This window comes from Tupaia chinensis, unplaced genomic scaffold (genome assembly GCF_000334495.1).
Source record: "Tupaia chinensis unplaced genomic scaffold, TupChi_1.0 Scaffold000052_1, whole genome shotgun sequence".
In the NCBI taxonomy this organism is placed as follows: Eukaryota; Metazoa; Chordata; class Mammalia; order Scandentia; family Tupaiidae; genus Tupaia; species Tupaia belangeri.
Window position 1 is genome coordinate 1,464,315 of NW_006159510.1, and position 21,340 is coordinate 1,485,654.

Genomic DNA, 21,340 nt, shown 5'->3' on the forward strand with positions numbered 1-21,340 from the left:
ATAGATTTGGGGCAGGCAGGAGGCTATCATTATCCTAACAAATGGTGCCCAGACCAGGAATAGTGTGAAAATCAAGTCAACATGGAGCTTGGACACCAAAGAGACAGCTGATGGAATCCATGACAACTGGCTGCAAGAGTCCCAGGACATTCCAGCCTTCTAGCCTGAGCAACTGGGGAATTTTATGCCATTCTCTGAGTCAGAGGCCAAAGCAAGGTTGGAGCTCTTGCACACCAAACACTAAGGGAGCAACCAAAAACGCAACTAACACATGCAAACATGCTTACACACGCATGTGTCCAGTATGAGTTTTAAACCGCATGGTCCAGGACTTCAATCATGGTTGACTACGTGAGAGTCCAGTGACATAGCCATTATGCCATTTGCTGGTCCCTGTCATTCCATTTTAGATATCACCCATCAAAAAAGGGAAAATACAACTGAATTTAGGGCTCCTTAAAATGTGGGATTAAAGATTGAATACGGCACTGGCTCCAGTGAAATAAAGGCAAGTGGGACAAAGATGCAAAACAGGAAATATCTGGTAGAGGCCTTAGGGCTGTAGGTGATGCAGGTGGGATAGCCTGTTGACAAGAAAGGCGAAGTCAGCTTTGTTGTAGAGAATAACAAATCCCCAAAGCACTGAATACAATATGCAGCTGCAGAACTGAAGGCAAACAAAGACATTTTTTCATTCTTATTCTTCTGGCGCATAAGAAACTCAACAGGAACTCAAGACAGAGGATGTGCAATTCTTCCTACTGGCAACATGAGTAATTTTTCACTAAAATTTTTATTTATATATGTTATACAATAGACATCGTAGAGAGGGAAAGGAGGGAGAGGATGTAGGTTACGTGTTTTAAGTTGACTTGTTTCCTTGGGAAGAGAAACAACTTTTAACTCCAGATTGTGGTTACAATCTTGTGTTTTGTTTCACAAAACACTGTTCTCTTAAACATCCTTTAAACCTTAGTAGAGAAAATATGGGAAGAAGAGTTAAGTCTAGGAAAGAAGATATGCATTCTTAACCCAACAGCCTTGCTCCAGTCAGCACACATGCCCTCTCAAACAATTTTTTAAAAAGAAGAAAGAAAGATGATAATTCACCTAGGGCAGAGTTTTGGTCAAAATTCACAATGATGAAATAGCCTAGCAGAGTCAGCTGATAATAAGCATTGAACATCTATTACTTATAAACCTCTGTAACAGGCAAAGACATAAAAGCATAGACAGCAATCATGTGGGAATCTATGAACAAGTTTTTCAGTCTGCTCTATCTCAAACCCTCTGTGCAGCACGATCATCTCTTTGATTCTCTGCTACTGGTTTTCTTTACCTGTATTTGCAGTAAATAATCTCTGAGGTACCTTACAATTTCAACATCTCTTTGACACAAGGCTCTGCATGATATATATCTTTTTTCTTTCTTTTTAGAGAGGTTTATGCTATAAGGCACATGCACTCACCAGAAAGACAAAGAGAGACAAAAAGCAAGAAATCACCCTCCAGAAGGGTGGCCACACCACAATCCCTTCTCCTTCATTCTCCCCTTGGGATCTTGGGCATGCATACACATGCACCCAGCATGAGTTTAAGCCACCAGGCCCGGGGCTTGAAACATGGTCAACTACATGGGAGTCCAGCACCATAGCCATTAGGCCAACTGCTGGTCCCCTGCATGATATATAAAGAAAAATCATAAAGAAGGTGACTATGGGCCAGTCAGGTGGCATGGTGGTTAAGGTGGCTGGACCCACATGACTAGCTGTGTGATTTGAGGCCTAGACCTGGCAGCTTGAAAAACATGCCAGCATGTTTGCATATATGCCAAAAATCCCGAGAAGAGAATGAAGGAGAAAGGATTGTGGCATGGCCTTCCCCATTGGGGAGTACTCTCTCTCTCTCTCTCTCTTACTCTCTGTCTCTCTCCAGGGAGTGCACACATCCTACAGCAAATTAAAAAATATATATATAAAAGAAAAGTGACCAGTATACCTACTTACTTTCAAGAAGCTACAGTTTCTAATTAAAGACAGATGGTATCATATATACATATACACACATGCACACACATGTATTATGCAAACTTTATGCACAGACAGCATATTTTGTATGGCTGGTTTCTCACAAGCAATAGAAATGGTAAAATTACTAGATTTTCTGCCTCTGTAAATACCTAATGTATCACATACATGGTATGTTTTTGAGATGAGGATTTAGCCTCTGGACTATACCAACATTAGTATATGGCTGTGCTTCATTCTCTACAAGATATCAAGTGCCATCTAACTGCTTCATACTGTGGTAAAGTGTATGGAAAGAGTCCTACACAAACCCAGACAGAAAGTTCAGGGTGGGTTGGAACAGGGAGACATCACAAAAGAATAAGAATGACTTACTGTGCAGAATTTTTTAAAAAAATAAAAATCAGATAGGTAAAGAATGAAAGACTAGGATGGATGAGGTTCATGCTTCAGAAAGGAGCAGCCATCACAAATAGCTAAGCAGCTGGCAAATCCAAGATATGCTCAGAAATCAATGTAGGTGGGGAGATTCAGACATTCAGATAGATGAAAATTTGAAAATCATATTGGAAAAGAGTTGAAGCAAGATAGCAGAGGGTGTTGAAAATACCTTTTAACAAGGCTGCTGGCAGTGGGAACCACTGAAAGACTCTTCATAAAAGAATGGCATGATGAGAATCAGGATCCAGGAGTGTGACTGGGATGTCAAGCATCGGTACTTCTGTGGAGCATCTTCTGGCATGGGTACTGTGTTGGGTCCTTAGGGCACAATCACAGCACCAATTTTCACTCTGGCTTCATTTCACTTCAGGCCTTTTTCCTCACTGTTATGAAAATTAGCCATCTTCAACTACCTGGAAGGAATGATAAGGGGGAAGTAGATGTTTTGAAAGTTTTCTTAAATCTTTACATATTTTTCAATATTGTTATTTAGCTCAAACATCTACAGTGAAAATTGGCATGAAATGTATTTACTTTAAATCATGGAATGAATTTTAAAATATGCAATATCTCATTTGTGTTAAATTGTTGTATTACTGATATCAACAAAGAGTAGCACTACACTGGAAAGATTATGAATAAATAAACTCTCATTTCCCTTAGGAAGAGACATGAGCTAATGGTCATGAATTAGCCTGGAATTTAATAAGCACATTTGGTCACATTGACTTCCCTTTGGTGAGTGTGTGCCAAAGTCACTAGGAAATCTTTTTAAATTATCTTTATAATGATATTCAAATGTTGCTAACTCATAAAGGGGAAAGAAAATCCACAAGGTTGTTGTGACTACCATACCGAGTTACCACATATTGGGACCTGATATCCACAATCAAGTTGTCTACAGCCACCTTTCTTCTGAAGCCTCTCCTAAGGGGCTTGTCTCTTCTAGCTTCTGATAGTTGCCAGCACATCCTGGTATCCCCTGGCATGTGGCTGTATCACTCCATTTTCTGTCTCTGTGGTCATATGTATCTTTGTACCTTCTACAGCATTCTTATAAGGATATCAGCCATCTCTGTAAGATCCCATCCTGATCCAGTAAGACCCAACTCACTATATCTCTAAAGGTCCTGTTTCCAAATAAGGTCATATTCTGAGGTCATGGGTTGATATGCATTGTAGATGGACACTATTTAATCCAATATTGTAAGAAAAATGCATTTCTGTGCTTGCTTTGGCAGTGCATATATTAAAATTGGAATGATACAGAGAAGACTAATATGGCCCCTGTGCAAGATTGACATGCAAATTTGTGAAGCATTCCCTATTTTGTAAACTATGTTCCAGATAAGGGACTGATAAACAGAATACACAGGGAATTCAAGCAGCTTTCTCAAAAATAAAAGATGATGATGAACCCAATTAAAAGATCAGAGAATGAGTTGAAAAACCACCCTCTAAGGAAGGCATATGACATAGAAAAGGCATATGAAAAAATGCTCAACATCCCTCCTTACAAGAGAGATGCAGAATCAAAACCACAACGAGATATCACCTAACCCTAGTCAGAATGACTAAGATGAAAAAAAAAAGATGATAAGTGCTGTCAGATGGGTGTGGTGAAAGAACTCTACCCTGCTGGTGGAAATGTAAATTGGTCCAGCCATTGTGGAGAACAATATGGAGATTCCTCAAAGATCTACAAATAGAACTAGCATATGATCCAGCAATCCCACTCCTTGGAATTATCCCAAAGGACAGAAGAATGCTTAGTTGGAAAAGAGCTTGCACATCAATGTTTATTGTGGTGTTATTCACAATTGCAATGATGTGGAACCAACCCAAATGTCCACCAACAGAGAAATGGATTGAAAAAAAGTGTGGATGATATACTCTATGGAATACTACTTGGGCATGAAAAACAATAAGACCCTGGCTTTTGACCGAAAGTGGATAAATATGAAAGATTTACTGCTGGGTGAAGCAAGCCAGGCTATGAAGGAGAGACATTGTATGTCTCTACCTAATATAAACTGTCTACATTCTATGACCAAAATTGAAAGACTAGAGGATACAGAAACATAGAAAATGGTTATAGATACCAGATACAGTGTGGGAAGAGGGTGGGAGAAGGCGGAGAGTCTGAGGAAAGATATTAAGGAAAAAAATAGAGAGGCAAGACATTTATGGGACAAAGAAATGGGTTATTATCTGTTGAAGATAATGTGTACAGTATTCCTAACTGGACTGGTGAAAAATCTATTAATGTTGGAACATTCACTTTACAAGCTAAGTAACATATGTAATTGAATGTATAAAAGAAATTGAAATAAAAATATTAAAAAAAGAAAAATGCACTTTTAGGTCTTTGTCTAGACACTACATTTATTTATTCATAGTCCACTTGCCTTTGTAGCCTGGTTTTCAGACTCTCGTGTACAAATTAGATACATATTTGTACATATCAGCACCTCTTGGAGGAACCAAGACAGTCTCAGGGAACTCGGGATAGTTCAGGATAGTCAATAGAGCACACCCAGTGTGTTTATGAGTTGGCTTTTAGTAGCTCATGGGAGTCAAACATGACATCTTTTCCCACCTCAATGCTCAGAGACATCACTGGTAGCTCATGTTGACCATGGTGAAAATATTTACACCATGGAAATTGGCAAATGCCACAATTCAGGACTTTTAAAATTTGTTTCTGGATAGCTAGTTTAGCAGCACAGCCTTAGACATGCCCAATAGTTGTGACCACCTTCCTCTTCCACAGGAGGACTTTTTAGCTCCTCTCCTTCCTAGTCAACTGTGGTGGTCATTACAGGCAAATTCAGCTCACAATCAAGTGGAAGGGAATTAGCTTTACCTCCTAAAGGCAGGAAGATCAATAACATATGTTGAAACTACCACAATATTTAGAAAACATTTGTGAAGAAATCTTCGAGGCTATGCAAATGACCAGTTTCTCCGTAAAGACTTGCCCATTCATTTGTTACTCTGCAAGGTTCTTGGCCTACAGCATTATCTCTGTTGTTCCGATAATGATTTTTCTATTTCCTTCATTTTTTCCATATTTGTTATATAGAATTCTTCTATATGAAATATTTGTCTTTTCTCCTCATTTACTTATTCATTTGTTATATATTTTAAAAATATATTTTAACTTTGCAATAGTAAGCTAATATACACACAAGTTATAAGCTATAGTGCACATGAGTGTTACACACTGGAGAATACCAAATGGACTTAGGCTGACATATCAGTATGTTAACATATTTTTGTTTTAACTACTGGTCAGAGTAAGTCTTTTTTTTTTTTTTACTTTAATTTCTATGTTAAGCTCTTTAAGCAAGACATTGATTAGGAAAGCTATAGATTTTCTCTGGGTGTATGTACATGTGTGCATGTGTGTGTCTGTGTGCTAATTAAGCTGATCATGCCCACTATACGATAGAGTAAGTAACTACTTATCCAGATTAATAAGAACTTCGTTAAGTTAAATGTAAACACAACACATTGGATACAAAATCTAGAGGCTAAGGTTGATGTAAGACTATGCTCATCATCTATAAACCCTGTTTTCAATGAAAGAAAAGGAGTGAGGGAAGGAAAGAAGAAAAATGTTTTTTGTCTTATCTGTGCTTCTTATATTGGAATACTATGTAAGTGCTCACAGAAGAAAAGGGTTCTGTTATGGTTTGAATGCGTCTTCCAAATAGCTCACGTGTTGAAATTCGATTGTGATGGTATAAGGATGGTGGAAACATAATCTGACTGTAGAATTAATAGGTGGAGCTTGGGAGGTGATTAGGATTAGATAAAGTCATCAGCATGAGGCCCCCATGATTGAATCTGGTGACTTTATGAGAGAGAGAGACACAGAGACAGATTCAGACACGGGCACATGAGCTCTTGTCCTCTCACCATGTGATGCTCTGTGTTGCCTCTAGATTCTGCAGAGTCCCCATCAGGGAGAAGACCTCCAACAGATGCAGACCATTGACCCTGAACTTCAACAGTGAGTTAAGAAAATCTCTATTTTTTTTTTTTTTTTGGAGAGATTTTCATTATAGGGTGCGTGCGCTCGCCAGACAGACAGAGAGAGACAGAGAGACAGAAAGCGAGAAATCACCCCCCAGGGGGGATGGTCACACCACAATCCCTTCTCCTCCATTCTCCTCTAGGGATCTTGGGCACGCATGCACACACGCCCAGCGTGAGCTTTAAGCCACTGGGTCCGGGACTCGAACTGCGTTCGACTACATGGGAGTCCAGCGACATAGCCATTATGCTAACTGCTGGTCCCAAGAAAATCTCTATTTTTTAAGAATTATTTTATTTAACTTTATTTATTGATTTTAATTTGACCAGAATGAGAGAGACATGGGGGTGGTGGGGCGGGGAGTTAGAAAGCAAGCCACCAGGTCTGTGTCTCAAACCACGGTAGACTATGTGGGAATCCAGTGCCCTTAACCACCATGCCACCTATGTCCCCAAGAAAATCTCTACTTTTTTTTTTTTTTTAATAAGTTACTCAGTGTGGTTTTTAGCTGTCAGTGACAGAAAAATAGACTAAAACAAGTTGCATAGCAAGAACATATTTTAATACCATGGAACTGCCCCATCCAATATCCCTAATGGAACATTTATTTACTTGTTTTTGCACATCCTTGCTGAGATCCCAGTATTTTATTCTACCTTAATTGCTTCTCAATATGTCACTCTTCAGAACTGAAATTTCTCAGTTTTCTAAACGTCTATTGTTATGCTTGGACCAATCAATTTCCAAGCTTCACAAACCTCTTTCATTTGCTACTCCGAACATTTCTGAGAAATAATAATTAAAATAAAACTTGAACAAAGTACACTTGCTATGAGTGAGCAGTCTTTGTACTTGTGCCTGGTGCTTTCTCTCTGTGTTATGCAAAGGTAGACCATGTTTTCAAGAGTATTCCCCATAACACTAAAACTTAATAAAAACAAGTTATCTAGATAATTTTAAGCAATTTACCAGAATCCAAATTTAGGCATAAATGTTCCTCTGAAAAATATAAAACGTAGAAATTATTAAAACAAACTTCTCTTTTATATAATGTATTTAAAATGAATTTTCTACATATTTGGCAAGAGTCTCTCAGAGGATGCAACAGTTACTAAAAACAGATTTACAGAAAACTATGTGTAGTAACCAATTTGACTTTTAGTAATTACTTAATTTCCATATAGGCAGAATTTTTTTTTTTTGAGAGGTTTTTGCTATAGGGCACGTGCGCTCGCCAGACAGACAGAGAGAGACATAGAGACAGAAAGCGAGAAATCACCCCCCAGGGAGGATGGTCACGCCGCAATCCCTTCTCCTCCATTCTCCTCTCGGGATCTTGGGCATGCACGCACACGCGCCTGGCCTGAGTTTTAAGCCACTGGGTCCAGGACGTGAACTGCGGTCGACTACGTGGGAGTCCAGCAACATAGCCATTACACTAACTGCTGGTTCCCTAGGCAGAATTATTTTTAAAAAGACTAAAATTAGTGAGTTATTTATGGACTCCCTAAAATTAATATGAATATTTCTTTTGACTTGATTTTTTAAATGAAATTTCATGTTTTCTTTGCTTCTTAGAGATAGAAGACAATAGTATTGTTTAGTGCAGGTTAAATGTTTTAATAGCTTATGGACGTTTTGATTTAAAAAGATGGGGTCAGACAGTGGTGCAGTAGTAAAAAAAAAACAAAAACACAGGAAAACAAGGCTTGTCCACATAGAAGTTTCTGGGTTCTGGGTTTGCATCCAAAGACCTCACTGAAAACACCGGGCATATACTTGTCCATGATATCAGGCTGGCTGAGGCTGGGAGTAGATTGTAGCACTGAGACTGTTGTGGGTGCCATCTCACTAACTCTCTCTCACTCATGAAAGAATAAATTACTAACTTTTTTAAAAATACAATACTGGGACCAGCAGATGGTATAAAGTTTACATCGCTGGACTCCCACGTAGTTGACCACAGTTCAAGTCCTGGACCAGTGACTTAAACCTCATGACAGGCGTGTGGGCATGCATACCCAAAATCCTGAGAGGAGAATAGAGGAGAAGGAATTGCAGCATATCTATCCTCCCAGGGCTGATTTCTCATTTTCTGTCTCTCTGTCTCTCTAGTGAGTACATGCATCCTATAGCAAAAATATCTCTCTAAAAGAGAAAAGAAAAAAAATACAATACCAAAGGCATTTTTATTCTAAAATTGGAAAGTCAGAATTCAAACAGTTATAAAACTAAGAAGACATTTTACATGCTGAATTTTCATTAGCTATCAAAACTTGCTTCATTTTTTTCCTTTATATTTACACACAGTAAATTAGACAAAGCAATAAAAATGTCTAGTTTAACTAGGTTTGACCTTACTCTTTGGAAATTCAAAGGTAAGCGCTTAACTTTAAGCCCCGTCATTAATAGCAGCTTGTTGGGGGGCAAGTACTTAAGTGATTTGAGACTCTGCTTTCTGATCACTAAAGCTGAGCTCAAAGAAAGCATCCCACAGGGTTGCTATAAGGATTAAAATCTATTATATTCTACTTACATCATATTTCAATTTATATATTTTATAATATATATAAAAACACATTCAACAATATTTTTGAATGTATGCCATTGGTAGCCTTGAAATAATCATATATAATGGCATAAATAAATTTATGTTTTTGTCTTTTGTTTGTGCAGCACATGTGCTTATATGATTATATTTCAATAAAGTGATCTTACTAAGCACAGTTACAGATGCATTTACTTGTCCACTCATTCAGGAAATATTTATTGGGTGCCTGCATTGTCCTGATCACTGTTCTAGATGTAAGAGACATACCAGTAATCAAAAGAGAGAATATCCCTTATCTCATGGAGCTTAAATTCAAATTACAGAGCTAGTCACTCAATAATAAATATAATAAATAAATTATGTCATATAGTCAAAGTGTCACATGTAACAGAAAAAAGACTAGAGGAATGAAGTTGAAGGTGGAGCACAGTTAAAATTACAAACATAGTGCTCAGAGGAAACACCTTAGAGAAGGGGACTGTACTTATTGGAGGGATTCAGCTAAGGGAGTATATGATCTAACTTACACTTACTTAGAGAATTGCTCTAGCTTTTATATTAAAATGAAGTATGGAGAGATTCAGAGCACAATGCAGTCATCCAGGTAGAAAAATATGCTTCAGACCATCATGGCATCAATGGAAGTGGTGAGAAAATGTTAGATATTGGGTATATTTTGAGAACAGAAACAAATAGATTTGCCAATTAATCAAATGTGGGTGTGACTGAAAGAAATATCCAATGATCTCATTAGGGCTTTCACCTGAGAAACTGGAAGAATGGAAATACCAATAATCAAATTGAGGTACAGAGTCTAACACAGGTGATGGTTCTGGAATACAAAATCCAGTTTTATATGCGCTGATATTTCAAAGGTCAGAGAGAGACTCACATGGATGGAGTGAGTAGAAAATTTGACGTATATATTTGAAGAGCAGTCCAGCCTGGACATATATATTTATGTGCACATTATTAGCATATAATTGATATGTTAGGCCTCTAAAATGAGTGTGATCTCAAAGAAGCTATGTGGGAAAAGGAAAAAAGGGCATGAGGGAAGGGAGATGAAGGACCATTTCTGAACCCTGAGACACTCTAAAAATAAAAAGTAAGAGAGAAGAAAAAAAAAAAAAGCAAAGAAGACTGAAAAGGAGGAACCACTTGTTGAGATGTGAACCAAGACAGAGAGCGTCTGGAAACCAACTAAAGAGAATAAAAAGGAGCCAAGGATGACTAGTGCATTTGGATGTGGCTGATGGGCACAACAGAGTGGAAGGAGAACCGATCAACTGATGTAACCACACGGAAGTCCCTCTGTGCATGGCAATTCTTGGGAGCAGTGGGAGCAAAGCTCAACTATAATGGGACAAGGAAAATGGAATTAATTTAGAAACCATGAGTAAAGACAACTCTGTCAAGGAGTTTGGCTACCAAAATAAGTAGAGAAATGGTCCCAGAGCTGAGTGGAGAAGCAGGATAAGAAAATACTTAATAGTTTGCTGGTTAGTTTTTTGTTGTTGTTTTGTTTTTAGAGAGAGATTTTTGCTACCAGGTGCATGCGCTTACTGGATAGAGAGAGAGACAAAAAGTGATAAATAACCCCCTGGAGGATGGTCATGCCACAATCCCTTCTCCTCCATTCTCTTACTGGGATCTTGGGCATGCATGCCCAAGTGCCTGACATGAGTTTTAAGTCACCGGGTCCGGGACTTGAACTGTGGTCAATTACATGGGAGTCCAGCAATGTAACCATTATGCCATCTGCTGGTCCTGTGAGATGGACTCAATGCTGCAATCCTCCAGCCTCCAGTAGTTTTTGCCATTGGGAGGGCGCCACTATGCCCATTTGTTAGTTTTTGTCATGCTGTTGGGAATAGATAAAGCAGAAGCAAGAGAATTATTAAGGTTATGTTAGCTTCAGCCAGAGCCAGGCTGCTCATCTGCACAGGAGGTCAAACATGGAAACATGTGCTAGTAGTGGGCAGCTATGACATAGACCATATCACTGGCCCCACAATGGTGTAAGCCATTTCCCTGGAACAAATTCCCACTGGTTCTGTTTCTCTGACTGACTCTTGACTATGCACCCTACTATGCCTATTTCTAAGTTCTGGAAAGTCTAAAGATTTTATGACATGATCCTTCACTAAAGAGAATTAAAATATTAAAGAGTTTGCAATCAAGTATACATAATTTGTTCACAAACATATATATTTCATGGTCTTTTAAGGTACAAACAATCTTCTATGGAATAGTTCTTTCCTAAAGCTCCTCAGGGCCAGTATGGCAAGATGACATCAGAAATGCTTTTAAATCAAAGTGTTCTCTTCAGGTAAAAATTAGCAATTTATCAGCCACCCTCTGGGAGGTAAGCCTCATTCATGCTATCACCAAATCATGGCAGATGGGAAGGGGCTATTTTCGCAACAGACCTCCCCCAGTTCATTCTACGTTAATCATTTTTGGCTTCATATGTGCACAAGACAACTTGAGCCACTGGGGGACATGCCAGTTAAACTACTTTAAGTTTTCCCCTGAAATCAGCACAAACTGTGTTCCAGAAGAAAAGCTCTAGAGAAGGAAGAGAGCAGTCGTTTTGAAAGCATTGGTGCTTTTTCTCCACTCCCTCCTCAGACATTAAGAATAAAGCCTTCGAGTGAGTGTCTCACAGGAAGCCAAGTTGCAGGCAGCTCCACAGAGCTCCAGCTATCTGCTCATTTTGCAAAAATAGAACAGCATCTTGTGGCTCAGGGATTTATTTCCATAGTCTGCCTGTGTCTTCCTGGAGACGTAAATTGGGTTCTTTTCAGTCATAGAGGAACCTAATTGCCTAGTTCATTCCATGCAGACATTCCTACCTATAACAATTCTGGCCTTGTTGAAAGCAAAAGCCAATTTTACCATGATTGAGCTAATATAGTGTTTTGTGCAAACACAATCCCTTTATCATGGAAGATCAAAGTCATTATTTCTAATACCCCTTCTCAACAATCTGAAAAGTAGATGAGCCACCGGTGAGCAGTCTTGTTCATAATAAATGAAAATGGCAAATCACAGTGCAGATGAGAACAGAACTAGGTATTCTGACTTCTAGATAATTCTTTTTCCCATTTTCTCTCCTAATTGCTCTTTCTGCCATCTCTTCATATATAATAAATAGATAGGTGTAATATAATGAATGAAGCAGAAGCAAGAGAAAATCATTGAATCATTGAATGTATCTGTGTGTGTGTATGTACACACACATATATATACAAATATTATATATATCAGAAATAGTGCAAAAACACGAGTATATACTTTTATAGGGTACTTGGCTGAGCATGATGTACTTACATAAATATAACCTAAGGAACTCAGGTTTTCTTCTCCTCTCAGAGTCCCTGTAGTATTATAAAGCACTGCTTTTTCTTTTATTAAAACTCTATAATGATGTTCTTGGATAAGCTACTGATTTTTCATTTATTGTATTAGTCAGATCAAACTGTCATAGTATAGTACCACAGATTGAGGGACTTTAACAATTGATGATTATTTTCTCACAGTTCTGGAGACTACAAGACCACGATTAGGTTTCCCACCAATTTGATTCCTGGCTTACAGAGATTCACCTTCTCATTACGTCACATACATGGCCGAGAGAGGGGAGAGAACACTCTCTCTGGTGTCTTTTCTTGTAGGGGCAATAATTCCATCATGAGGAACCCACCTTCATGATGTCATCTAACCTAATTATCACCCAAATGAGCCTGTGAAGCTGAAATGCACCATACCCTGGTATAAGGCCCTGGAAGAAACTCACTGTGCACCAGTTACTAATCCTAGGAGAGGACTCTAAACATCTTGACAATTTCTGCTAATATTCCTAGCTTTCACAGGACTCTAAACACACAGTCAGTTCTACCAATTTCCCCATATCTGACAATACTCTAAACACTTCACCAGATCTCTCAGGAGACTTTACACAAACTCAGCCACCAGGGTATGAGACAGACTGTGCCATACTAAGGGAAATAGGCTGGGAGAACAAAATCCTAGAAAGTGATACAAATACAGTGTATTCAGATGTGTTTACTGATAGACATGTAATGATGCCAGTGAATAAACAGAAAGGATACAAGGGAAGGACTTCCAAATAAGGAATTTCTAAGAAACCAAGTTTCTTGAGATAGTTATCCTACCTCCCCTAAGTAGATGCAAGACCTTAGGGAGTCCATGGTCTCAAATGTAATTATTCCAGGTATTAGAGAATGACTCTTCTTGGACCTTTAATTCTATTGAGATGATATGTTCTAAACTATTAAAAGCTTATCTAACATTTTTGTTTATTATTTGGGTAAAACAAGATAATAAGAATGTTTTAATACTTGCCCTTGAAAATTGCTCCTATTTTCAAAGCATAGGTACATAATGGTAAACTCTCTTCATAGCCTTTTTTTTTCTCCCAGTCAACCAAATTGAAGTTATACCGAATGTGATTTTTTTCCTTAAATTAAAAAAGTGCTGTCAAAGAAAGAAAAATTCTTTATCGAAGATGTCAACATTGATCACTATTGAGCTTGGTAACTAGTGTAAAGCTTGGGATATAGTGTTTTAGTAATTTATAATGAACACAAGTTTATTGTAATATATTTCAAGTTTTCTTTTTTGTTGTTTATATTTTTAATAGAATCCTGATCTTTTGTTGTTATTATTATTTTTTTTTTTTTTTTTTTTTGCTATAGAGTTCATGTGCTCACCGGACAGAGAGAGACAAAGAAAAAGTGAGAAATCACTCCTCCACGAGCTATGGCCACACTGCAATTCCTTCTGCTATATTCTTCTCCTGGAATTTTGGGCATACATACACACACATACGGTACTTCCAGGTCTGGGACTCAGACCACGGTCAGACTTGTGGGCATCTAGTGCCTTAACCACCACACCACCTACTGGCCCCTGGAATCTTAATCTGTATTCCAAGTTGTGCATGTTATCTGAAACCTATGGTGTACATAAAAGTTACAGCAATCTCCACACAAATTATTTTAATTAAAAAAAAAATCTCGCAGAAAAAGTACAATTTGCAGAAAGAGATACTGTTTTTCTTTTGAATTTTGGCACATTACCTGTGAGCTCACTAGAGGGAGAGAGAGAGAAAGTGAGAAAATACCCCTCCATGGGTAATGGTCATGCCTTAATCCCTTCTCCTTCATTTCTCCTTCCTTTTGGAATTTTAGACACACACACATACACGTGTGCATCCCCAGTGTGTTTCTCAAGCCACTAGGTCTGGGACTCAAACTGTGTGCTTGGCCATGTGGAATCCAACTACTTTATCCACCATGCCAGAGGCTGGCCCAGAAAAAGATGTAGCTCATGACTGGAAGTCAAAGCCAATGCACATTTATCATCCCAGAAATCTTACGGACCTTAAAAATTATGCTAAATCTATTCTTCCTGTGCTCTAGAAATGGAATAACAAAGTCTGAATGACAGAACATCTGTGTACAGCATACTTTACTGAATATTTTAAGTCCACTGTTGAGACATACTACTCAGGGAAAAAAAAAAAAGATTCTTTCCAAAATATGACTGTTCTTTGACAATGCAGCTGGTTACTCAAGAGCGCTGATGGAGATATGCAAGGATATTAATGTTTTCATACATGCTAACTTAGAATTTATTTTGCAGTCCATGGATCAAGCAGTAATTTCAATACTCAACTTATGTTGTTTAAGAAATATATCTTATAAAACTATAGCTGCCATAGTGAATGATTCTTCTGATGGATCTGGGCAAAGTAAATTGAAAACCTGGAAAGGAGTGACCATTCTAGATGTCATTATGAACTTTCAAGATGCGTGGGAGGTGTCCAAATATTAACATTGAAAGGATTTTGGAAGAAAGTGATTCCAACCCTCATGGATGACTTTGAGAGATCAAGACTAAAGTGAAGGAAGTAACTGAAGATGTGGTAGAAAAAAATAGAGAATCAGAATTATAGGGGTTGTAATGTCACAATAAAACTTTAATGGATGAAAGGTTGCTTTTTATGGGCAGCCAAAAAAATTGGGGAGGGGGTCCTGATATGGAATCTATACCTGGAAAAAATGCTTTGAACTTTGTTGAAATGATAAGGAAAGATTTATAATATGTAAATTTAGTTAATAAATCAGCATTGGGTTTTGAGAGGATTAACATTTTTTATTTTGATTTATTAAAGCTAAAACTATCTTTCTTGAAATTAAAAAATATATTTAAAAATATCTATTTAATGATCACAGTAAGCTATATAGCTTCAGCTAGGTGCTACATTATAGTATGTTCATTCTACTTAGAGAGTTTCATACCTAAAGTCAACATGCATTCACAGATATGTACATATCAGCTGAACATGCTATTGAAAGTAGTTAGATTCAATAAGGTATTTGGTGAATCAATAAAATGTGGGAAAAAAATAAAAAAGGAATGGAAAGCAATTGCAGGTATCAGAGACAGTGTGAGAGGAGGGTGGGAAATGGCAGAGGGTAAGAAATAGAGGGAAAAAATATATGTACAAGAAACAAGAAATGGAAACTTACTTGTTGATGATAACATATATGATTAAGCCACTATACAGTGTGTATTCTTGATGAAAAACTGCATTTTGTATACTGTAATGATGTTCAGTGAAAGAATGTGAAATAAATAAATATTTTTTCTAAAAAATGAGGCTTGTAGGGTGGGCCCTGATCACTCTGACTGGTGTCCTTAGAAAAGGTAATTTACATACACAGAGAGAGTAAGGGAGCACATACACAGAGGTAGTATGACGAGAAAGCTACCTACAAGCCAAGGAGAGGCTCTGAGAAAACCAAACCTGTTGACACCTTGATCTTGGATTTCCAGTCTCAAGAACTGTGATAAAATAAACATATGTTGTTTAAACTTCCCAGTCTGTGGTATTTTGTTATGACAGCCTCAGCAAACTGATACATCTAGGTAACGTGTACAGAGTATCCCACCCAGAATAACAAAAGAAACATAATAAATATGTTTAATATGTTTTATTTCATTGAGGAGGTTATAAGATAATAAAGATACGATCCAAGAGAATATAAAACCATTATTGATGAACCTGGTATTTGGGGACATTTTCCTCTAAGGGGTTCTGTTGAAATACATAAGGGAATTGAGAAACTTAGAAACTGAGTAAAGGTTTTGGTACTCTCATAAGGACTTAGAGCAAAAACCAGAATCTAGTATTTGCAAACAAGTAGAACCCCAAAGACTATATCCTAGAAATAATGATAAATCAGAAAAAGTACAGCACAGAAACCAAAGTTCAACTTAAAATGCTATGAATTCCATAAATGAATTGGTTGTTTCAGAAATTCTACTGCCCCTAGCTACTTTTCAAAAGCAATGTGCGTTCTCTTTGGAGAAAGGAAAAAATATCCTAGACATCAAATGAATGTGAAATAATGAGGAATAAAAATAGATGGCAATTCAGATAAAAGTGTTATGGAATATATATGATTAATATGCTTAAGAAACTAAAAGAAGAGTTACAGAAATTGAAACTATGAGGATCTAAATGGAAATTCTAGGACAAAAAGGTACATTAGCCAAAATTAAGAGCGTACTGCATGACCTTAGACCAAGTGAGGCAAGAATTAGTGAGCTGGAAGATGGGTCAAGGGAAAAATATTTCAAATGAAGCACAAAGAGTCAAATGGTGCAAATTGGATTCCAGGAGGAAAGGAGAACAAAAGGGTGAGAAAAGTTTCTGGAAAATTTCCAAAACTAACGAAGAATATCAAGCTACAATGCCAGAATCATGTAAAATCCAACTAAATTATATCAAAAGAAAAATGTACGTAAGTATTGAAGGCTCTCCAGAGTCATCTACCTGAAAGACAGGAGGCTGGAACATTTACGCACTGGATTTTTTTGTTTTCCATTGACTGAGGAAATTGTATAAATTCATCTAAGAAGTTGTATTAAACAGAGTTCACCAGAGAAACAACCAATAACGGGCATAAATATATAAATATAATGATATTAATATAAATAAAACGTTAAATATACATGCAATTATTGAAGCTGAGAAGTCCCATCCCTGGTGTCTGCAAGCTAGGAATCAGGAAAATAGTGATGTAGTACCAGTCCAAGTCAAAGTCCCAAGAACCAGGAATATCAATATCTGAGGGCAGAAGATGAATATCTCAGTTCAAACAGAGGGAAACAATTCATCCTTCCTTCATTCCTCTGTCTTTCAACCTTTTTGTTCTATTTGGGCTGGCAAAAGTTTGGAGAATGCCACCTACATTGATGAGCACAGATTTTTTTTTTTTGGAGAGCTTTTTTGTTTTAGGGTGTGTGTGCTCGCCAGAAAGACAGAGAGAGAGAGAGAGAGAGAGAGAGAAAGCGAGAAATCACCCCCAGGGGGATGGCCACACTGCCATCTCTTCTCTTCCATTCTCCTCTCAGGATCTTGGGCATGCACACACACACGCCCGGCATGAATTTAAGCCACTGGGTCCAGGACTCGAACCACGGTCAAATACATGGGAGTCCGGCAACATAGCCATTATGCTAACTGCTGGTCCCAAGCACGGATCTTTTTTACTCATTCCACTCTTTCAAATATGAATGCTTCTAGAAACATCCTCACAAACACGCCCAGAAATCTTTTTTTTTTAATTTATTTATTTTTTAATTTGACCAGAGAGAGACAGAGGATGAGAGTGAGAGAGAGAGGAAGTGAGAAAGCAAGACCACCAGATTCAGGACTCAAACCCTGATCGGCCATGTGGGAATGTCCAGCGCTTTAACCACCATGCCACCTGCTGGTCCTCCAGAAATCATTTTTAACCAGCTATCTAGCCACCCTCTAGTTCAGTGAGGTTGAAGTATAAAATCAACCATCGTAGAAGTGTTTCTCTCCTGACTCCCTGTCTACATGAGTGTGAGACTAATGGGCTTCCCTGACATTGGAGAGGAAACAGAAGAAGAAAGGAAAGACAAATGACCTACATCTGAGGTGAGAAATTGTCATTGCAAATGAGCTGAACTCATAGGTGAACAGAGTTGTTTATTGCATATCCTCATTAAATAAACTATTTCAATAACAAACAAACAAAAACTCCTAACATCATTTTAGATCTTTGCATATAGTTAACTTCTTCACAAAGTCTTGGATTCCATTTGTTTCAATACAGTGTCCATTGCAATGCAAATACTGTATTGACTGTGTATCTAAATATTCCAGACAAGATCAGGGAATAGGAAGAAAATAAGTTTAATGTATTCTCTTCATTACTAACAACTCTGTCCCTGCAGGTGCTAAATGTATCATTCAAGTCATGCTAGTCAGCACTAAACATGTTTACTGAACCGCATGGAACATTTTGAAGAACAGATGAAGGCTTAGTGCTTGCCCACTGGGAGCTTATGATCTGTGACTTAAATTATTCCCATTTGTTTGGTACAGATTGTTTCTTTGACTTTTGCCAAATTCATCTACATGTGAAGTACATTTAAAAGTAGCATGTCAAGCCATTTCTAAATAGCTAGGGGAAAAAAACCTGAGTAGGAAGCCATGGGTCAGGTGCCATTAGCAGAACCTGCTACAGCAACCTGCTGTGGACAGTGACATTCTCAAGCCAAGATTTCCATCCATCAAAAGTCTGGCAGGTGCTCAGAGCCAACTGTGTTTTTTTCTTTCTTTTTTTACTTCCTATAATGTAGCCAGCCAAAGAAATTTTAAACTCGTAATAAAATCAAAAGTTTTGCAACCAAGCACCCCTTGGAAAAGACATCTCTCCCAATCCTCTGTCACTTTGCACTTGTCCCTAGTTCCATAGAACTTGCTTTGAAACGCTAGTTCATACGTATGTCACATTTATAAAGAGAAAAATTCAACAAGGTGAGTTATTTCTGGAGTAAGTTCGGCTCAAGAAAGAGATTGCCACATAAAGTCTGCTCCAATCAAAGATACACTTCATGCTCAACCGCTGTTCTATCTGTGCTGCTGGTGGTACCAGCTACAAGGACGTCTTAAGTGGTGACTTTTACTTTTTTTCTTTTTTTGCCTGTACCTTGCTTATAGGCATTAGTTTTACTGTACTGAATGGTCTATCGCTTTAGTCACAGGAAGCTTTGTCTACCTTAAGAACTATTTCAGGCATTATAAAAAATAAAGAGAACAACGTAATTAACATTCATAATCTAGTGTCATTAAAAACAAACTTCAACAGGACCAATATTTGGCGTAATGGCTATGTCGCTGGACTCCCATGTGGTCGACGGGGTTCGAGGCCCAGACCTGGTGGCTTAAATTCAGGCTGAGTGCGTGTACATGCATGCCCAAGGTCCCGAGAGGAGAATGGACAAGAAGGAATTGTGGCGTGGTCATCTCCCCTGGGGGGTGATTTCTTGCCTTCTGTCTCTCTTTCTTTTTCTGTCTTTCTGGTGAGTGCATGTGCCCTATAGCAAAAAACTCTCGGGTGAGTGTCTGTGCCAAAAAGAAAAAAAAACCAAAAAAAAAAAAAAAAAAAAAAAAAGGAACATCATTACTTCAGTTCCTATTAATTTAAACAAATAATCCAGTACTGTTACAGTTTAGATCTTCCATATAGGCTTCCCAGTCCTTTGTATTTTCTCCTTCCTGAAAGATAATTATGATTTTGGTGTTGGTATTTAATTAGCTCCAATGATGTTCTGATTTGTTTTGTTTTGTTCTGTTTTAGAGGTTTTTATTTTAGGGCACATGTGCTCAGCAGAGAAAGAGACAATGAGAAAGAAAGTAAGAAATAACCCGCTGGGAGGGATGGCCATACTCTCTTCCATTCTCCTAGGATCTTAGGCATGCACATATATGTGCCCGGCACGAGTTTCAAATCATCAGGCCCAGGGCTCAAACCATGGTCAACCATGTGGGAATCCAGTGAAGTAACCACTACACCATCTGCTGGCCTGAATATTTGATGTTTTTTACTATAATGGCAGATATGTACTATGATTGGTAAATTAAACTTCATACAGATGGCATAATTCTACTTGTATTTTTCATTAAATTTTTCTTTGATTTATTCACTTTGATACATCTAATTCACTCATTTTAATGACTGAAAAAATTCCATAATATGTATGCACCAAAATACAAGTATTCATTCTCCTGCCCATGCACGCATAAGTTATTTTCAGCTACTCTCCACCACAAGGCTAGCTGAAGAAAATATTATTATATTATTATAATAAGAAATATTATTTCTTATAATATTATTATAAATATTATATTATTATAAATATTATTATATTATTATTATAAGAAAATATTATAATTATATTATTATCTCATTGCACATGTATAAAAGTTCCTCTAAGAGACATTTCTAGAAGTACAAATTTTAGATCATAAGGCTGCATCTTCAATTGTGCCAAATATTGCCAAGTTGCTCTCTAAAGAGGTGGTACTATCCTGTTGTAAGCTCCTAGTGTCTAGGACAAGCAAACACTACCATCTCCAGCCTGGCCTGATCATAACTGAGCAAGGTAGTAATCATACCTTAATCAATAATCTTTGCAGCAGAGTAAACTAACCTCTGAACATGAAAGAAGACCTTGAAACAGAGATAGAGTGGGCCTAGGGTTTTGTGTGATAAAATACTTAATCCCAGTTTCCATGATATGGCTGACAAGTGTTTAACTGGCTGATGGGTATCAAAACTATTCTGAGAGGCAGCCCACTTTGTTACATAATTAGACTGCATTCTGTAAAGTTTAATTAGATTGTCACTGGCCAGCCCCTAGAGTTTTATTAATTTAATGACATCCAAATTAAATGATCCTAGTCTTGTTGTAAAAACACTTCTGGCTGTCTTTGAACAAGAGAATGCTCACTCTGGAGAGCAGCCCAGAAAGACCTGCCCTACCATCCTGTACCTCTTGGAGGCGAGCAATCACACTCCATATGGAACCACATGGAAAAGATGGGCAGATGCTCAGAGGGGATGAGAAAGGAATGATGACTTAGGGCTAAGCCTGGAGCCCTGGAATGGAGTAGCTTGAGTCTGCCCCCTAGTGCACAGATAGGAGCCCCACGTTTGCTTTTATCTGTGCAGGTCAGAGCAGGGTACGTAAGCTCCCCAAGCCTCAATGTCCTCATCTGCACAATGGGGATATAATAATAGTTCATGAATGCATTGTGAGAACTAAGTGAGTGAAGTGCTTATCACAGTGCCTGGCATATGGGGGTGGGGGTGGGGGGTGCTAGCCAAGCTTCTGCCCTAAGGATTAACTCTGTATTGCATT

The 21,340-nt window shown here is 37.9% G+C and overlaps 1 long non-coding RNA gene and 1 other non-coding gene across 3 annotated transcripts in view; one reads left to right on the forward strand and one right to left on the reverse strand.

The window, feature by feature from the left end:
* Window positions 1–21,340, reverse strand: part of LOC102484807 (uncharacterized) — a 272,769-nt gene that overhangs the window by 179,436 nt on the left and 71,993 nt on the right. For both annotated transcript variants that reach the window (XR_333447.2, XR_003550962.1), the window contains exon 3: window positions 2,638–2,881. This is a non-coding gene — a long non-coding RNA (uncharacterized LOC102484807). The remainder of the gene's footprint in view (window positions 1–2,637; window positions 2,882–21,340) is intronic.
* LOC114009586 (U6 spliceosomal RNA) lies at window positions 3,696–3,800 on the forward strand. Its single transcript, XR_003550977.1, has one exon. It is a non-coding gene; the product is annotated as a U6 spliceosomal RNA (small nuclear RNA).